General features: G+C 39.9%; 1 protein-coding gene across 2 annotated transcripts in view; it reads left to right on the forward strand.

Annotated features, from left to right (window-relative positions):
• ARB2A (ARB2 cotranscriptional regulator A) overlaps positions 1 to 16,870 on the forward strand; it is a 631,322-nt gene that overhangs the window by 119,539 nt on the left and 494,913 nt on the right. The window lies entirely within an intron of this gene.

The raw sequence follows: 16,870 nt of genomic DNA on the forward strand, positions 1-16,870 counted from the left end.
GATCAGACCTTATAGTCTATGGAAATCCATATAAAACAGATAATAAACTGACGGCCTACTGCACTTTCATCCAATCTTCTTTTGTTTTTTTTACTGATCCATTGTTAAGTCATTAAATAAAGTTTAGGTGGTCTGCTGGCTTAAATTGATGAGGAAAAAAAATGGAAGTATCTAAGCTGCTCTTAGTTCGGTGAGTTTTTTTTCCTATCCGTTTCTCTCGGATGGTTACACTGGCACGAATGTATGTATGAATGTAATAAAAGAAGAAACTAACAGAAGCAGCAGTGCTGTCACTTGGTTTTCCTTCTTGATGAGCTTTAGCAGTATTACTTTTTCAGGTTTTGTGCCTTGGTTTTCAACACTTTATACATTCGTTGGGTCTTGGGCCCTTATATAGTGATATTAAATCAATTCCATTTCTGCTTTAAATTGTCCGTCGAGTGTTACTTTCATAATTTCCCCATTGAAATGAAGTGCTATTTGAAATAAAAATAAATGTCATCATTAGACAATAATGGGCCGCTCCACTCTGACTGCGGCGGATCTGATTAGTTTGGGTAGGTTGTCTCCGCACTCAGTTTAAGCTCATTTCAGCTGGGTTATATTTTCGGCCTGTTCAGCTGTAGGTGGAACTATTGCTTTGAACATGACTTGCAGCATTTGGTGTGTGTAGTAATAATGGGAGATCTTAGTTGAGAGACTTTGCAGGGACATCTGGTAACTGACATGAAGACTGCATTTGAAGGGCGTTCATTTCCTCTCTTAATGAGGCATTACAAATCTGAGCGTCTATGCACTGTGGCTCAGTTCTGTGGACATTACAGTAAATTTGGATACTTGTAAAGACCTAAGAATCCGGTTCTTTACGTGAGGCAGAGAAAAGGGCTGTTTAGTAAGAACAATGAGATGGAAGATTATGGAGATTTTTATATGCATACATACAATGTAATCTTTTATATTGAATTTTTACTACTTTTTCTTAAAGAGTTTGTACCAAATTGTTCTTATAGATAGGGGATAGCGCCCCAGTCGCTAGGGAACTAACAACCATGACCCCCACCTGTGCCAAGAACGGAGCCCGTCTGAATAGAGCAGTGGTTGAGCATGTTCACTTCTGGTCACAAGCAAAGCCCATCTTAATAGAGCAGAGGTTGAGCATGTGCAGTTTTGATCAAGAACTGAGCCAGTCCAAATAGAGCAGAGGTTGAGCATGTGCACTTCTGAACAAGAATGAAGACTGCCTGAATAGAGCAGAGGTTGAGCATGTGCACTTCTGAACAAGAATGAAGCCTGCCTGAATAGAGCAGAGGTTGAGCATGTGCACTTCTAATCAAGAATGGAGCCTGCCTGAATAGAGCAGAGGTTGAGCATGTGCACTTCTGAACAAGAATGGAGCCTGCCTGAATAGAGCAAAGGTTGAGCATGTGCACTTCTGATCAAGAATGGAGCCTGCCTGAATAAAGCAGAGGTTGAGCATGTGCACTTCTGATCAAGAATGGAGCCTGCCTGAATAGAGCAGAGGTTGAGCATGTGCACTTGTGGTCATTCTCTAAGACTGCATGATATAGTAGAGTAAAGCGCTTGAGTATCTGCAGCAGTCTGATGGGAATTTGAGTGGAGGTACACATGCTTGGGAAAAGTGGGGATCCCAGAAATCGTATCCCAGCAATTGGGTAATCCCCTCTCCTGTAGATAGGCAATGACTTCATAACTTAACACTAATAAGATTTAGGCCTTTGGTTACACTAACTTATTTTGTATCATCCGAGAGAATCTGTTCAATTATTCTCCTCAAACTCTGATCAGAGTGTTATCTGATCTTCTCAGATGTGGAGATAATTGGGCGGGGGGGGGAGTAAGTCTCCATTATGTCTGTGAAAAGCATCATCATCTGAGTACGGTCCAATTTTTGTTTCACAGACCCATTGACTTGCATTCTGATTTAGAATCCTGACGTTTTATACACACATTGCTTTTTATTCCCTTGCAGATTTAGTGCAGAAATAAATCTGCAGCATGTCAATTTTTTCAGCAGTTTTCCACCCCGTTGAAAAAATGCACCAAGAGATGCAGATTTGGTGTGGACATTTTTTCAACCATATAGTCAGCGTGCACACACAACCTTACACTCCTAAAAGAAATATATCTTGAGTCGTATTGTTTTAGACCCAAGGGACAAACTAAAGTTAACTCTTAAGCTTAAACAGTAAAACTAATTCCAACTTAAAAAAGGAAAAAAAACAAAGAAAAAACACCCAAGTAGAAATTACTGCCACTTCACTCAAATTTTAAAGGGGATAAAATATTTTGCAATCTATAAAGAGATGTTTTCTGTATTATTCAGGATTAGAAAAATAACAATCCCCTTTTTCCAGGAGCAACACCACAACTGTCCATGGCTTGTCTGGTATTACAGCTCAACTCCATGAATGTGAACAGGGCTGAGCTCCAATATCACAGACACTAGGTGTGGCACTGGTTACGTAATGAAGAAGCCGTCTTTTTCTAATCTTGGTAACTTATTTAATTACTTTTATGCAATGCAAGTATATATAAAATAAGTCAGTTTTAAATCTTGTAGAATGTTTAATTTTTGAACCTTTTAAAGATGGCGGTTAATTTGTCCAACATTTTTTCATCACAATTCTCCAAGAACTTGCTGCTTTTTCTGATGTTGTGGCCATGTAAGGGTAAAGTTAGAATGTTCAGGCACATAAAATGTATAACTTTTTATATAGATTTTTTTTTTAAGTAAATACATGTTTTGTTTTGTTTTTTGTTTTTTTTTTTTAAGCAATATTGTTTCATTAAATACCATACATAGCAATGGGTGTTTTCTGATGGCAGGGTTTGTTGGGTTTATCTGAATCTGATTTATGGCCTTGTTCATAGTGAATGTTCACTTTGGTCATAAATCCATTTTAGAAGAAATTTCCTGGCAAAGAGATAACTAAATCTGTCATTGAGTTTTCAAGAGTATCTCACTGATAGATTTACAGTTAACTCATTCTACAGTCCATTTTGTATAGTGATCTGTTGAGGATGTAGAAGCCAAACAATCCAAGATTTTTAAAGATATCTAGCTAAAAAATATTTTTGGACCAAATGCACTCGTTTAGGTCCAATAAAAAATTTCCTCAAAGATGTCCACATTTTTATCAAAGAGGAAGGATATGCTATATTTATGAGAATGTGACTTAGTAGTGATGATCGAGCACTATCATGCTCGGGTGCTCAGTACTCTTAACGAGCAGGTCACCCACTCTGATGGGTGCGACTAATGTAGTATTATTATTATTATTATTATTATTTATTGAGCACCATTGATTCCATGGTGCTGTACATAAGTAGAGATTACATACAAAATACATATACAAGTTACAATAGACAGACTGGTACAGAGGGAAGAGGACCTTGCTCTTGCAGGCTTACATTCTGTAGGATAATGGGGAGTAAACAGTAGGTGGGGCAGTGGGGAGGCGGCAGCTGCTGTGGTGGTAAGGCAGTCGGGTCATTGCAGATTATAGGCATCTCTGAACAGATGAGTTTTCAAGTTCTGTTTGAAGCTTGCAAGTGTAACAGAAAATCTGACGTGTTGAGGCAGCGAATTCCAGAAAATAGGGGATGCTCGGGAGAAGTCTTGGGCTATGTGCGCACTTTGCGTTGTCCTACTTTTAGTTCAAAACGCACATTTTGGCAGTAATTGATTTTGCCAAAGTTGCTTTTGTCTATTAAATAGCGCTAAAAACGCATGCGTATTTACCGCGTTTTGGCTGCGGTTTTAGCGCTTTTTACATGCTTTTCCATTGCGTTTTGACAGATGCGTTTTGAACATAAAGACACTGATAAATAAAGTTTAAACAGTGAAACACAATGTAAAAAGGGAAAAAAAAGGAACACATAATTATTGAAACAATAAAGAAAATGGTTATATTTCATATAATTATAGCGGTTTTATAAGTTTTTGCGGTAATATAACAAATTAATATTTTTCATTATTTTAATTGTCGGACTATGTGTGTGTAAAGGGACATATTATTCCATTATTTTAATGTCACAAAACGTGTTTTTTTTTTTAGTCCAAAACATATTTTCTGCACCTAAAAAGCAGGTAAAACGCTGGAATTTTGTTGTTTCTGGCTTTTTGCCATTTTTCATTGACTTCAATATTAGCAAAACGCACCCAAAATGGCAAAAACAATTGCCATGCTGCATCTTTGGACGCAGAGTTTTTACCCAAAATTATGCAAATTAAATGCTGCGTTTAGAAACGCAAAGTGCGCACAAGAAATCCCCAATTTCCATTGACTTTGCTGAAAAATCAAAACGCATGCATTTTGGCATGAAAACGCTGCAGTTCAAAACGGACCAAAAAAGCAGCAGAAACAGGTGAAAACGGAAAGTGCGCACATAGCCTTGGAGGTGGTTGAATGAGGAGCAAATGAGTGAGAAGGAGATCTTGTGAGGACGGGAGATTAGGTCGGAGATATACGGAGGAGACAGATTATGGACAGCTTTTTAGGTCAGTGTTAGTAGTTTCAATTGGATACGGTGGAAAATTGGGAGCCAGTGGATGGCTTTGCAAAGGGAAGAAGTGGGGTGTATTGAGGAGTAAGGTGGATCAGTCGGGCAACAGAGTTAAGGATGGACTGGAAAGGTATGAGAGTGTTGGGCTAAGGTCACACTTCCGTTGATTTGCATCAGTCACAATCCGTCGCCTTGAGGAATTACGGTATCCTGCAAAACATTTTGCAGGAATCTGTTTTTCCCCGTAGGCTTCTATTAGCGATGGATTGGGAATGATGTCCTCGCGTTTCATGTGCCGTGTGACAGATGAGTTGTTTACTGACTGCCTATCAGGCAGGAGGAACGCTGAATGTAAAGTTTTTTGGAGTGACAATAAAACGCACTTCGCAGGTGTACGTCACAATCTGTCGAGCTATAATGGATGTCTATGGTGCTGGATTCCGCCATAATCCGTCACGTGACGGAATCCAGTGCTGGATTCCGTCATGCTCTACTGAGCATGCCCAGCATGTTTGGCACTCCCATTGGGCTGTCCCAAACACAAACGGATCACGACGGATACGTCAAAAAACGGACACACAGCGAATGTAACGGACGCAACGGATCAGTTTTTTCACATGATTCCTGCAAATGGAATCCTGTGAAATAACACATCCGTTGCGTCAGTTGACATCTAAAAAATGACAGACCTGACGGATTTAAAACAACGGAAGTATGAACTTCGCCTTAGGGAGGCCACAGATTAGGATGTTGCAGGAATCGAGATGTGAGATTGAGGGCATGCACTAGAATGTTTTGCGTGTTATTAGGAGAGATCTGAGGTTTAGGGCTCTTCTCCACTTGCGTTTTTTTTGTGCGATTTGTAATCGCCTGTAAAAACGGTTTGAAATGTCACAAATGATTTTATATATATATATATATATATATATATATATATATATATGTCTCCTTTTCCCCGTTTTTTTACGACTCCACACGTGCTCTTGGTGAAATCGCAGCATGCTGCGATTTGCACTGAGTCTCAGCTCTCTCACCCCCATGAAATCCTATGGGAGCGAGAAAAAAGTCAGAATCCGGGTGGCATGCGCATGTCATACAGATGGCATGCGCATGTCACACGGATCCTTGACACTTGCATACCGCGTCAGACTGGCTACCGGAGGAATCACCAGTAATACCAGGCCTGGCGCGGTTAGATGCACTGAACTCCGGAGCTGTCCCCTGAGCTCCAGAGTGCCGCCTGAACAGCGAGCGGCGAGTGATTGATTCCCCGGCGATTGCTGTTCAGTTCAGCACAGCTGCAAACAGATCGGGCTGATCTCTGGAGCTCAGGTGACAGCTCCGGGGTTCAGTGCAGGTAACCGCGGCCAGGCCTGGTATTACTGGAGATTTCTCCGGTAGCCAGTCTGACGCGGTATGCATAAACACTCACATAGCTTCCGTATGACATGCGAGTGCTATGTGAGGAAAAAAAACACACACCGTATGCAGACTACACGCAGATCATACACAGGGCACTCGACTCACATTTTGAGCCGAGTATCGCTGTGATTTATAAAACGCGAGTGGAGAAGAGCCCTTAGGGGCAGGTCAGCAGATGAGGACAGGTGGAAAGGTAAAGGGAAGGGGAGATAATTATTTGTTTGGAGAGAGCTAGGGAACAAGTATTATGGAGGTCAATGTGGAACTTGAGCATTATTCTGGAAGATCCTGTAATACTCCATACACGAGTCAGGCCCGTCTGAGTGTCTGACCTGCTTGTTACGAGCACAGAGCACCCCAGCGTGGTAGTGCTTGTTCATCACTAATTGGCAGCTTTTTCTGTGGCAGTCTGACTTTTCCATGTTTTCCATAGACCGTCATTAATTCATGTATGTTGTAAAACTACATTTCAACTGTATGTTCCTGGCGAGTGCTCCGGATTGCTGGGGCTCTCCTAAGCTGGTCCCACTTAACCTATTTAATGGAACTTCGGCAAGAGGAAAGTTCAGGTTGTCCGGTTACCGCGACTTTACTCTATATTGCTTATTACCTTTATTGTGTTTGAAAACATTTTTGCACATTTTAGTTTTTGTTTTTGAAAGAACAATATTTTTTGTTTCCATTATAGTACAAGGTTTTTTGTGTGTTTTAGATCTGGAGTGTATAAGGGGAAGCGGAGTCCTTGGTTTTTTAGACCACGGCTTCATCCTCTGCAAAATATTTATGTAATCTATGTTTTCAGTTTATAAAAGTCCAATTTTCCTTTTCACCTTTGCCTTTCTGGTTTTGATGTTTTTCAGCTGTCTTCTACAATAAGTACCATTAAATTCACCTGCTGGTTAAACCAACACCTCTGCGCCCCATGCAGTAACTAGTTCTGATCACGCCATGCCCCTGCCCGTGTATATTGCAGTATTGGATGTAAGTGTTATCCGCAGCCCTCCTGCTTATACTAAACATCTGTATGGGTTCCAGGCTCTTTTCATCGTCGGCAGGCACTGGGGCTGACATTTTACAAACAGTTGGAAAGATGAGCAAGATGAAATAAAGAGCAGAACGACATTGCTAATCCTTCTTAAAAGGATCACACCGGTAGTTGCCAGCTGATCTCTTCCAGTGTTGGAGCAGATATTATATTGTAGACATGACATTGACGGCACAAGTATCCCTACTGGTGAATTTAAGAAGAATGTTGGTAAAGTTAACAAACTATATTTTCTTTTCCATTTTTCACACCCATTTGTTTTAATAGATTTATTTTTTTTCTTCAATTTTATTTTTTTTTTTATTAATAGATTTTTATGGGTTTAATCAAATACCTGTGTTTGCATGGTCTGTTTTTTTGTTGTTGTTTTTTTTTTGTTGTTGTTTTTATACTTAAAAGGAACCTGTCATGTCTAATAACACTATTGGGTCTCATTCACACTTCAGTTTTTCATGTCCAAGTGCTGTCTGTGTGTTTTCATGGATGGCATTTGTACCTGTGGTAGTCTATGGGGCTGTTCACATGTCTGTGTTTTTTTTTGTTTTTTTTTGTTTTTTTTTTGTTTTTTTTGTTTTTTTTGTTTTTTTTTGACTGACTCATCCGTGGAAAATTACAGAGACATGTCCAATATTGATAAGTGTCTGATCAAACTTTGCAATCAAAAGTGTATAGGTCCATGAAAAAAATAGCTGAGCGCTCTGATGCCATTGTGTGCTGTCCATTTTTCACTGACTAATTGGAGAAGGTGTACAAACTGTTTTCTTCTTCTTTTTTTTTTTTTGAACTTTGAAAAAACTGAAGCTGTATTTCTGGTATGTCAAAAAATTGACGTTTCAGTTTGGCCATTTACTGCAGACATTGAGTTAATATGTGGGTTGATCATGTTATGAAGGTGTCTGGTCACTGTCCTGAAAGTGTGACACATGGGAGAAAATTAACTTTAATCCTCCCCGGAGCTGCTGGTTTCAGCCATATAGGCAGCTACAGTCCCCACTCACAGTGCTGAGATTTTTCGACTATAAGTACACCCCGGTACTGCTTGATTGTCGACTCTGCATTAATGCATTTAAGGGAACCTGTCACCAGGTTTTTGCCACCTAATCCGAGAGCAGCAGAATATAGAGACAGAGAGCCTGATTCCTGCAGTGTTTCACTTACTGGGCTGTTTAGTGTAGTTTTGATAAATTTACTGTTTAATCAGCAGTAGATTATCATTAGAGGACTACTTGGCATGCTGTAGGTATTCTAGCATATTCATGATCTCTGTGTAACTGCTAGATCTGCAGCAGAAAAAACATTGATTTTATCAAAATGACAGCAAACAGCTCAGTAAGTGACACATCGCTGGAATCAGGGTCTCTGTCTCTACATTATGCTGCTCTCAGATAAGGGAGCAAAAACCTGGTGACATTTAGTATAATAGTGTTGTCCAGGATCCTTAGGATAGGTCATCAATATCACGTTTGCGGGTGTCGGGACCCTCCATTGATCAGCTGTTATGAGCAGTTATTTACCAGACATAGACTGTGAAGAGAGCTTCAGACCACGGCTTCTATATAGAGGCTGCTGCTGAGAACTGCAGCTCAGCTACTATTCTCCTCCTATATACAGCTGCCTGGCTTGCTTTTTCTCTGGTTTGTTTTGACAGTGGCCATGTCAGAATCCAAACTCACCCTGTTACGGTCAATGAGGCCTGTCTTCAGTTTGCATCAGCTATGTAATGGATCCATTTTGGACATGAATGAGTCGTTTTTTCAGAACAGCACAAGGGAAATCAAAGCCACAGAATAAAATAGAGCCGAAGATATGTTAGCTTTGCCTTTTCCCTTTTTATGAATAAAGAATACAAGTTAATGTTGTTCCGAAATAAAAAAAACAAACATAAAACCTCAATTTATGATTTGACAATCAAGCAAAACCGTAACTACTTCAAGCACACAGCTATACTAAAAACTCTAAGTATGACCCACATCAGTACAGGGTTTGGGCTCTAAACTATAGGTACATCATTGGGTAAAACAGCTGGCTCCAGCTTCCATGTTAGGTTTTTTTTTTTAACATCCTATGTGAGTCCCCATCAATGCCACTATGCACATGAGGCTGTATGGAGGCCTTTTCATGCAGCAATAGTGACCACTAATTGGCCGCAGGGCTCACGAAGCATAACAAGTCACGGGAGACCCAACGCCAACAGTGCTGGAGGGGGATGTGTCCATTATTTTTATATTACAAGGGGCACTACTTCATTTAAAAAGTAGTTTGTATGATTAGTAGCTAGTGTACCTTTGGAATCTGTGGGTTTTATCTCTATATATATATATATATAATACACTAATCCGTGTGTTTCCGATATCTGTAGCGTATGCCCAAAAATTTAATGGGCAGGTCTTCTATCACAGAATGCACACTGAGGCACATTTATCACTACTGTCCAATTGATAGACTGTGCACACTTAAAGGGAACCTGTCAGTTGATTCATACTGCTGAAACTATGGGCAGCAAGAATCAGAGCTGCATGATAGAAGCTTCAGCCGAGGACTATGAGAAGACATGAGACTAGTGTGGCACTGTTGCCTGCCAGCTTCTCCCTGCATCACTATAATTGATTGACAGGTCTCGCTCATCAGGAGATGCCTTTGAATCATTTAGTGCGGTAATGTGAGCAGTCGGACGTGGGCTCCTCTAACTATGTTCCTCTGAAACTTCCTCGCAACAGCCGTGCAGCCAGGCCCTGATTCTGGCTTCCCAGGGATTGGACGGCACGCATCCACTGACAGGTTCCCTTTAAGTCTTATTTTCACTTACTATAGTACAAAATAACTCGGGCACACATGAAATGCTGAAAGAAAAAAAAATAAAACCGTACATTTTTTCAATTTTGCTTGTTTTATTGGTGCAAATGTCAAGTCTCAAACGTTTCGGCCTCAATCCTGGGCCTTCGTCAGAGAGAAAAGAATAGCTATATCAAGGTAGAGAAGAAACCTGTCAGGTGAATCAATGTTCACTTGTTTATAGTTACTGGAATTTAGATAATAACACCTAAGACTAAGCTTTTTCTGGATGAAGATGTGTTTATGCCAGCAAATGTCCACAAATCGAAACCATATGATACGTGTTCTATACATATGATCCGTTAAGAACACTGCTTTCTTAATAAGCAGGCTTAAGGTGAAGAAAGGGGCTGGAAGCCTTATATGCAACCTAGGTCAGGGACCTGTCCTTGGGAGTAAAGAAGCTTCCATAATAGGGATTCTGTAAGAGTAGGAGCAGTGGTGGTTCCCGTGGGGGGGGGGGGCCTCTGTAGTAGTTATTTTCATTTACTTATTGGCAGCACTTAACTGAAAATTAGCATTTTTTTTTGCTGATCTTCAGTCCTTTAATATCCTTACCCAGGCAGACCACTCTCCATGATGGGCACTGAACCATCTGTAATAGATCACTCAGTGCATATAGGCTGCCATTGTTCTCGGCAGAATCTGTTTACACAGGGTAATGTGTCGCCAAGAACAATGATCATTTTTACAACACAAAAGATCATTTCACTCAACAAATAGTGTTTTGATCTTTTATTGGGTTCTCGGCAGCCGGTTTATACTGCAAGATTATCGGGAAGCCAGCAAATTTGGCATCATACATTTACAATAATCTGGCAGTGTAAATGGATCCTTAGGGTAGACCAGTGTCCCCAACACCACATTGCACATGTGATATTTTAATCACCTGCACAGGAGATAATTACCATATTTTTCGTTTTATAAGATGAATTTTATTATTAAAGAAATGGAGGCCGGAGTCGGCGCGAGCGCTGATGTGAGCTTGAGCGGAGAGCCCCATCTGTGCATGCGCTGACTCTGGGCGCCATTATTTAAAGTACTCACTGCTAACATCTTCAAAATGGCCCATACTTAGCCGCATGGAGCCTCGCCGCCCACTGCCTCGCTGCCCACATCCCTGGCAAAGAGCAGCACAGCATTGCCCCTGCCTCCTGTGAATCCTCTCACCACCACCCCGATAAGCTACATTCGGATTTTAAGACACACCCCTCATTTTCTTCCCAATCTTTTGGGAGGGAAAGTGCATTCTGTAATCCACAAAATTCGGTAAATCAGCTGTGCAATACTAAGGAAATCCTGAAAACATGCACTGTTGGTGGCTCTTGGGGACTGGAGTTGGGAACACTGGCCTAGACAGTCCTAAAATGTGCCAGATGTTTCATGATCCAGTCTAAAGAGGTGTCAGATTTGGGTTTTACACTATTAGCTAGTTTACTTTGTGTCACAAATTTGAGCCATTTTTTGGTGCATTGTGTCATGGTCACTCGATAGTCTATGCCCCCTTCCAAAAAGAAACTCCCATTTCTGGTGAAGCAACTCCTCCTTGTCAAACAAGTCTGATAAAGTGTCTACAACACATGATGAACGTGGGGCTACTCATGAGACTAGTTTTGGCGGATTTAGCTTGTAATCTCCCCCATTTGTTTTTAATTATTGCCAACATTCTGCATTACCGGGACTCTGGTTCAGTTTTTCTTCATTTTTGTTTTATCTGACTCGTTAGAACCCTTGTTTTTTTATCAGAACATTTAATTGGACAAGTACAATTTAGAAATTCTCTAATGTAATCATTAGAAAACTTTACTGCAGTTGAGTCATTTTGCTTATATGTTAAGTTATTTCACTTTTTTAGATTTTTAATAATCATTACTTGGTATTTTTGTCGGCAGTGATTCAGTTTCTCCTTATTCTGCCTATAACAAAGTGTTTTTGTCTCCTCTACCCTGTCCTTTCTCCTAGGCACACCGTTGATGTAGTTGATGTGCCTTTGTGTTTGTAGAAATCTATCATAAGTTTTAATGAAACATCAGAATAGACAATTTCAGTGCAGAGTCCGAAATACCGAGCAAATTAGAATTCCTCTCACTTTGTGCCTAGGAGCCTGTTCCACCTGACTCATCAAATGAAAAATTCATCAATTAATCCTCTGACAATAACAATATATACACAGAAATCAATGGAAGATTGATTTTTTTTTTTTTTCTGAGCCAGAACATGAAAACCAAGCCCAGACTTCCAGATAATGTGAAGTTTCTCCTCATTTCGACCTTATTATTGAGCATAACATCTGAAGAGTTCATATCATTATTTGTTCTAAGCCAACTACAAAAGTGTGATTGTTTGAGAATAGTATATGAGCAATGGAGATGTTAGTACTATCTGACTGAGCTAATAAAGTTGTCAGAAAGATGATGATAGGAAGCCCTTGAAGGCAACCAATAGAGAGAGACAGATCACTGAGACCTGATGCTGGACCACCCAGAATACGGAACATTGAACTCAGTGGTGAGGGAGATCAAAGGCAGGGAAGGACAATGAGGAAGAAAATGAATGCTAAAGAGATAACGCAGAGAGTGGAGTTCAAGCTTTAATTAATAGACCCCCAGCTCCGTTTTCTAATGGAGTCCAACTATGTACCCCTGTTCAAGTCGTCGGCAGGAGTTTAATGGCACAAATAGCACTATGCAGCAAGTCTAATAACATAAAAATAAAAATGAGACTGATGTGTATTATAGCAGAGATCTGATTGCTGGTGAGTGGCGGCATTTCATCTGTCAGAGCAGAACCCTTAGTCCAGGCCGTTTAGAGAGCGTGCCTTTCATCTGCAGGGGTCTAACCTGCCAGTCTTGTGCTAGATTCCTCATTGTAGTCGGTAAGTTGAAAGCTGCTATGCCGGATGAATTGGACTCTTTTACTAGGAACGATGAATTGATTTTCCTAATACATATTACTATTGTATGGCTTATTAAAGAAATGCTGCATAGTATTACAGGATTGGTTTTATTGCATTTTTATTTATTTAGAGCTTCCATTAATGTTTAATATAAATGCTCATTTTTATTCATTTATGGGTTTTTTTCTTCTGGCTCAAATGTTAGTTGTGCTTGCTTGTGTAGATACACTTTTTTTATTTTTTTTGGTTACACTAGTCATGTGCCAAACAACAGGACTCTAAAATTATAATAGATGATACAATAAATTTGGCAATATAAGACTTTTTTTACTTTTGTTCACCTCTATCTTTACAAAAAATGTAACAACTTTTCGAAACCTATGATTCTACCCTTTCTAAAACTTTCATATTGTGTCTGTCTGTCTGTCGATCTTTGATATCCATCATCAAATTTCCGTGTGTGTGTGTGTGTGTGTGCGTGTGTTTGTGTGTGTGTGTAAAATGGAGATTATAAATAGGTATCCTCACCTATCCCTTGTAGACCGTGAGCCCTCGCAGGCAGGGACCTCTATCCTCCTGTACCTGTCTGTGTCTTGTATTGTTTATGAATATTGTTCATCAATACAGAAGAAGAATAAGACCGCACCAATGCTGATGTCTTTTTCCGGATAATCTTTATTCCATAAACTCGGTTAAAAGGTGTTGTAAAATCAGCGGGTGGAGGAGACCTGGATGCGGCCCCTCACTATGGACGACGGCCGTTTCGCCTGTGATTAGGCTTCCACGGGTCCACATGTGGGGTAAAATCAGCCCTCCCTAAATAGGGTCATGCATCCAGGTGACCTCCCCACATATACAAAAAGTGTGCATGAAGTGTATAATACAATTAAAAGGTACTTTGTGTACATATTTCACGTACCAAAAAATTAAAAACAATCATTGTGAAAAATACAAAAATCGGACAATATTAGAGGTATGAGACATTATAATATTCACAAAAAACAATTCATACATGGTTTATATGCGTAATCAGGATTACAACTTGATTTCACTTATCTGGGATATTTATTCCATTAATTATCCCACCCATTGTCAGGCATATACCATTATTTTACCATGCCCTGTTTTTGTGCAAAAAAAAAAAAAAAAAAAAAAAAAAAAATCCTTTACAAAAAGACTGATAAGTCGTTACGGTCATTCATTCCCAATGCGCCCTGTGCTCCATATTTTATAATTAATTTTGCCTCCGTTTGCAACAACAGTTTGTGGTGATCCCCTCCTTGCGATGGGAGTGACACCCTTTCCAAACCGGCAAAATTCAGGACATCAGGGCAGCCATTGTGCGATTCTCGTACATGTGCTATCAATCTTGGGGATCCCTTTCCTGTCTGGATTGAATTATAGTGCTCCTTAAATCGAACATATAGGCATCTGATAGTTTTTCCTATATAAAATCTCCCACAGGGACATACTATTGCATAGACTACAAATTTTGTCTTGCACGATATAAACTGATTGACATAGTGTGTATGTGCACCAATTTTCACAGACTTGCCGGTCAAACGCAGACTACAAAATCTGCATTGGCCACATTTAAAGTTGCCATTAGGAGACTGTTTTTCCAACCATGTGTTTTTGCTGGTTAATCTATTTTTAACCAGCAAGTCCCTCAAATTGTGGCATCTCCTGTAGGAAACTAATGGCTTAGAAGCCGTCATTTTTTTCAATTCAGGATCCCTTTCTAGGATGTGCCAGTTCTCATTAAGCGTTTTTCTTATGATGTCAAACATAGGTCCGAATTTGAAACTAAAGGTGAACCTGTCATTAGTGTTCTTTTCTTTTCTCTTTTTCACCCCTCCTGAGTCGGCTACTGGTAAAAAAAACTGGTAAAAACTATGCGCACATGGGAAGATACTATCTTCCGCGAAGCGGACAAAGGGGGCAACATTGTCCTCATGTCCCGTGATATGTACCTGCAGGAATGCTTAAAACAGCTACAAGATCGCACAACATATAAACCCTTATTGTCAAACCCTATTAATGAATACAAAAAACAACTTGTACGTCTCTTGGACAGATATGTAATCCTCGGTTTGATTTCTAAAAAACAAGCAGAAAAATTGATCCCGCCTTTCCCTACGAGACCACACTGGTACTGTATACCAAAAGTGCACAAAAATGAAAAAAATCCTCCTGGACGTCCAATAGTGGCGGGGATTGGCTCCCTCACTGAGCCACTCTCCCACTATTTGGACTGGCTGCTGAGACCCCTGTTGTCCCATATTCCGTCTTATGTTAAAGACAGTGGGGATTTTGTGTCACTCCTCAAAGAAGTAACATGGCAGGAGGGATACAATCTAACCACAATTGATGTGGATAATCTATACACACGGATTCCACAGGCTTTGGGTGTAGAGGCAGTAAAGGACATTGTCACACGCAGTGGCAAAAGTCCTTTGTTTTGTGATTTTGTTGGTGAAGCGCTGGAATTTGTTTTATCAAAAAATGCCTTCATGTTTCTAGACGGGTGGTATGTACAGTGCGGGGGTACTGCAATGGGTACCCCCGTATCATGTGCCATGGCCAATATTTTTTTGGGACAATTTGAAGGCAAGTATGTATATACAGTGAATAACCCGTTCTTGAAGCATATTAAATACTATTTAAGGTATGTCGACGACATGTTCATGGTGTGGGATGGGACAGAAAAGGATTTTTCCGATTTTGTTTCCTATTTAAACACCACCAACACCATGAACATGTCGTTTACCTCTACCTTTGGAGGCAATACTATAAGTTTTTTGGATGTGGAGGTTGGGGTCAATGATGGAGTGATCGCAACAAAAATTTATAGAAAACCCACAGCCTCCAACTCTGTTTTACATTATGAAAGCGCCCACCCGCAGCACACAAAAACTGCCCTCCCGTACTCGCAGTTTTTGAGGGTAAAAAGAACTAACAGTACCAGTGTGACCTTTGAGGAACAGGCTTCTGAATTAAAAAATAGATTTTTACAACGGGGTTATCCCGATACTATTATCAATCTAGCATATGAAAAAACTAAAAAATCTGCAAACGAGGATAATCGTCTCTGTCCAGTAGCCGACTCAGGAGGGGTGAAAAAGAGAAAAGAAAAGAACACTAATGACAGGTTCACCTTTAGTTTCAAATTCGGACCTATGTTTGACATCATAAGAAAAACGCTTAATGAGAACTGGCACATCCTAGAAAGGGATCCTGAATTGAAAAAAATGACGGCTTCTAAGCCATTAGTTTCCTACAGGAGATGCCACAATTTGAGGGACTTGCTGGTTAAAAATAGATTAACCAGCAAAAACACATGGTTGGAAAAACAGTCTCCTAATGGCAACTTTAAATGTGGCCAATGCAGATTTTGTAGTCTGCGTTTGACCGGCAAGTCTGTGAAAATTGGTGCACATACATACACACTATGTCAATCAGTTTATATCGTGCAAGACAAAATTTGTAGTCTATGCAATAGTATGTCCCTGTGGGAGATTTTATATAGGAAAAACTATCAGATGCCTATATGTTCGATTTAAGGAGCACTATAATTCAATCCAGACAGGAAAGGGATCCCCAAGATTGATAGCACATGTACGAGAATCGCACAATGGCTGCCCTGATGTCCTGAATTTTGCCGGTTTGGAAAGGGTGTCACTCCCATCGCAAGGAGGGGATCACCACAAACTGTTGTTGCAAACGGAGGCAAAATTAATTATAAAATATGGAGCACAGGGCGCATTGGGAATGAATGACCGTAACGACTTATCAGTCTTTTTGTAAAGGATTTTTTTTTTTTTTTTTTTTTTTTTTTTTTTTTTTTTTTTTTTGCACAAAAACAGGGCATGGTAAAATAATGGTATATGCCTGACAATGGGTGGGATAATTAATGGAATAAATATCCCAGATAAGTGAAATCAAGTTGTAATCCTGATTACGCATATAAACCATGTATGAATTGTTTTTTGTGAATATTATAATGTCTCATACCTCTAATATTGTCCGATTTTTGTATTTTTCACAATGATTGTTTTTAATTTTTTGGTACGTGAAATATGTACACAAAGTACCTTTTAATTGTATTATACACTTCATGCACACTTTTTGTATATGTGGGGAGGTCA

The sequence above is a fragment of the Anomaloglossus baeobatrachus genome, chromosome 1, assembly GCF_048569485.1.
Source record: "Anomaloglossus baeobatrachus isolate aAnoBae1 chromosome 1, aAnoBae1.hap1, whole genome shotgun sequence".
NCBI lineage: Eukaryota > Metazoa > Chordata > Amphibia > Anura > Aromobatidae > Anomaloglossus > Anomaloglossus baeobatrachus.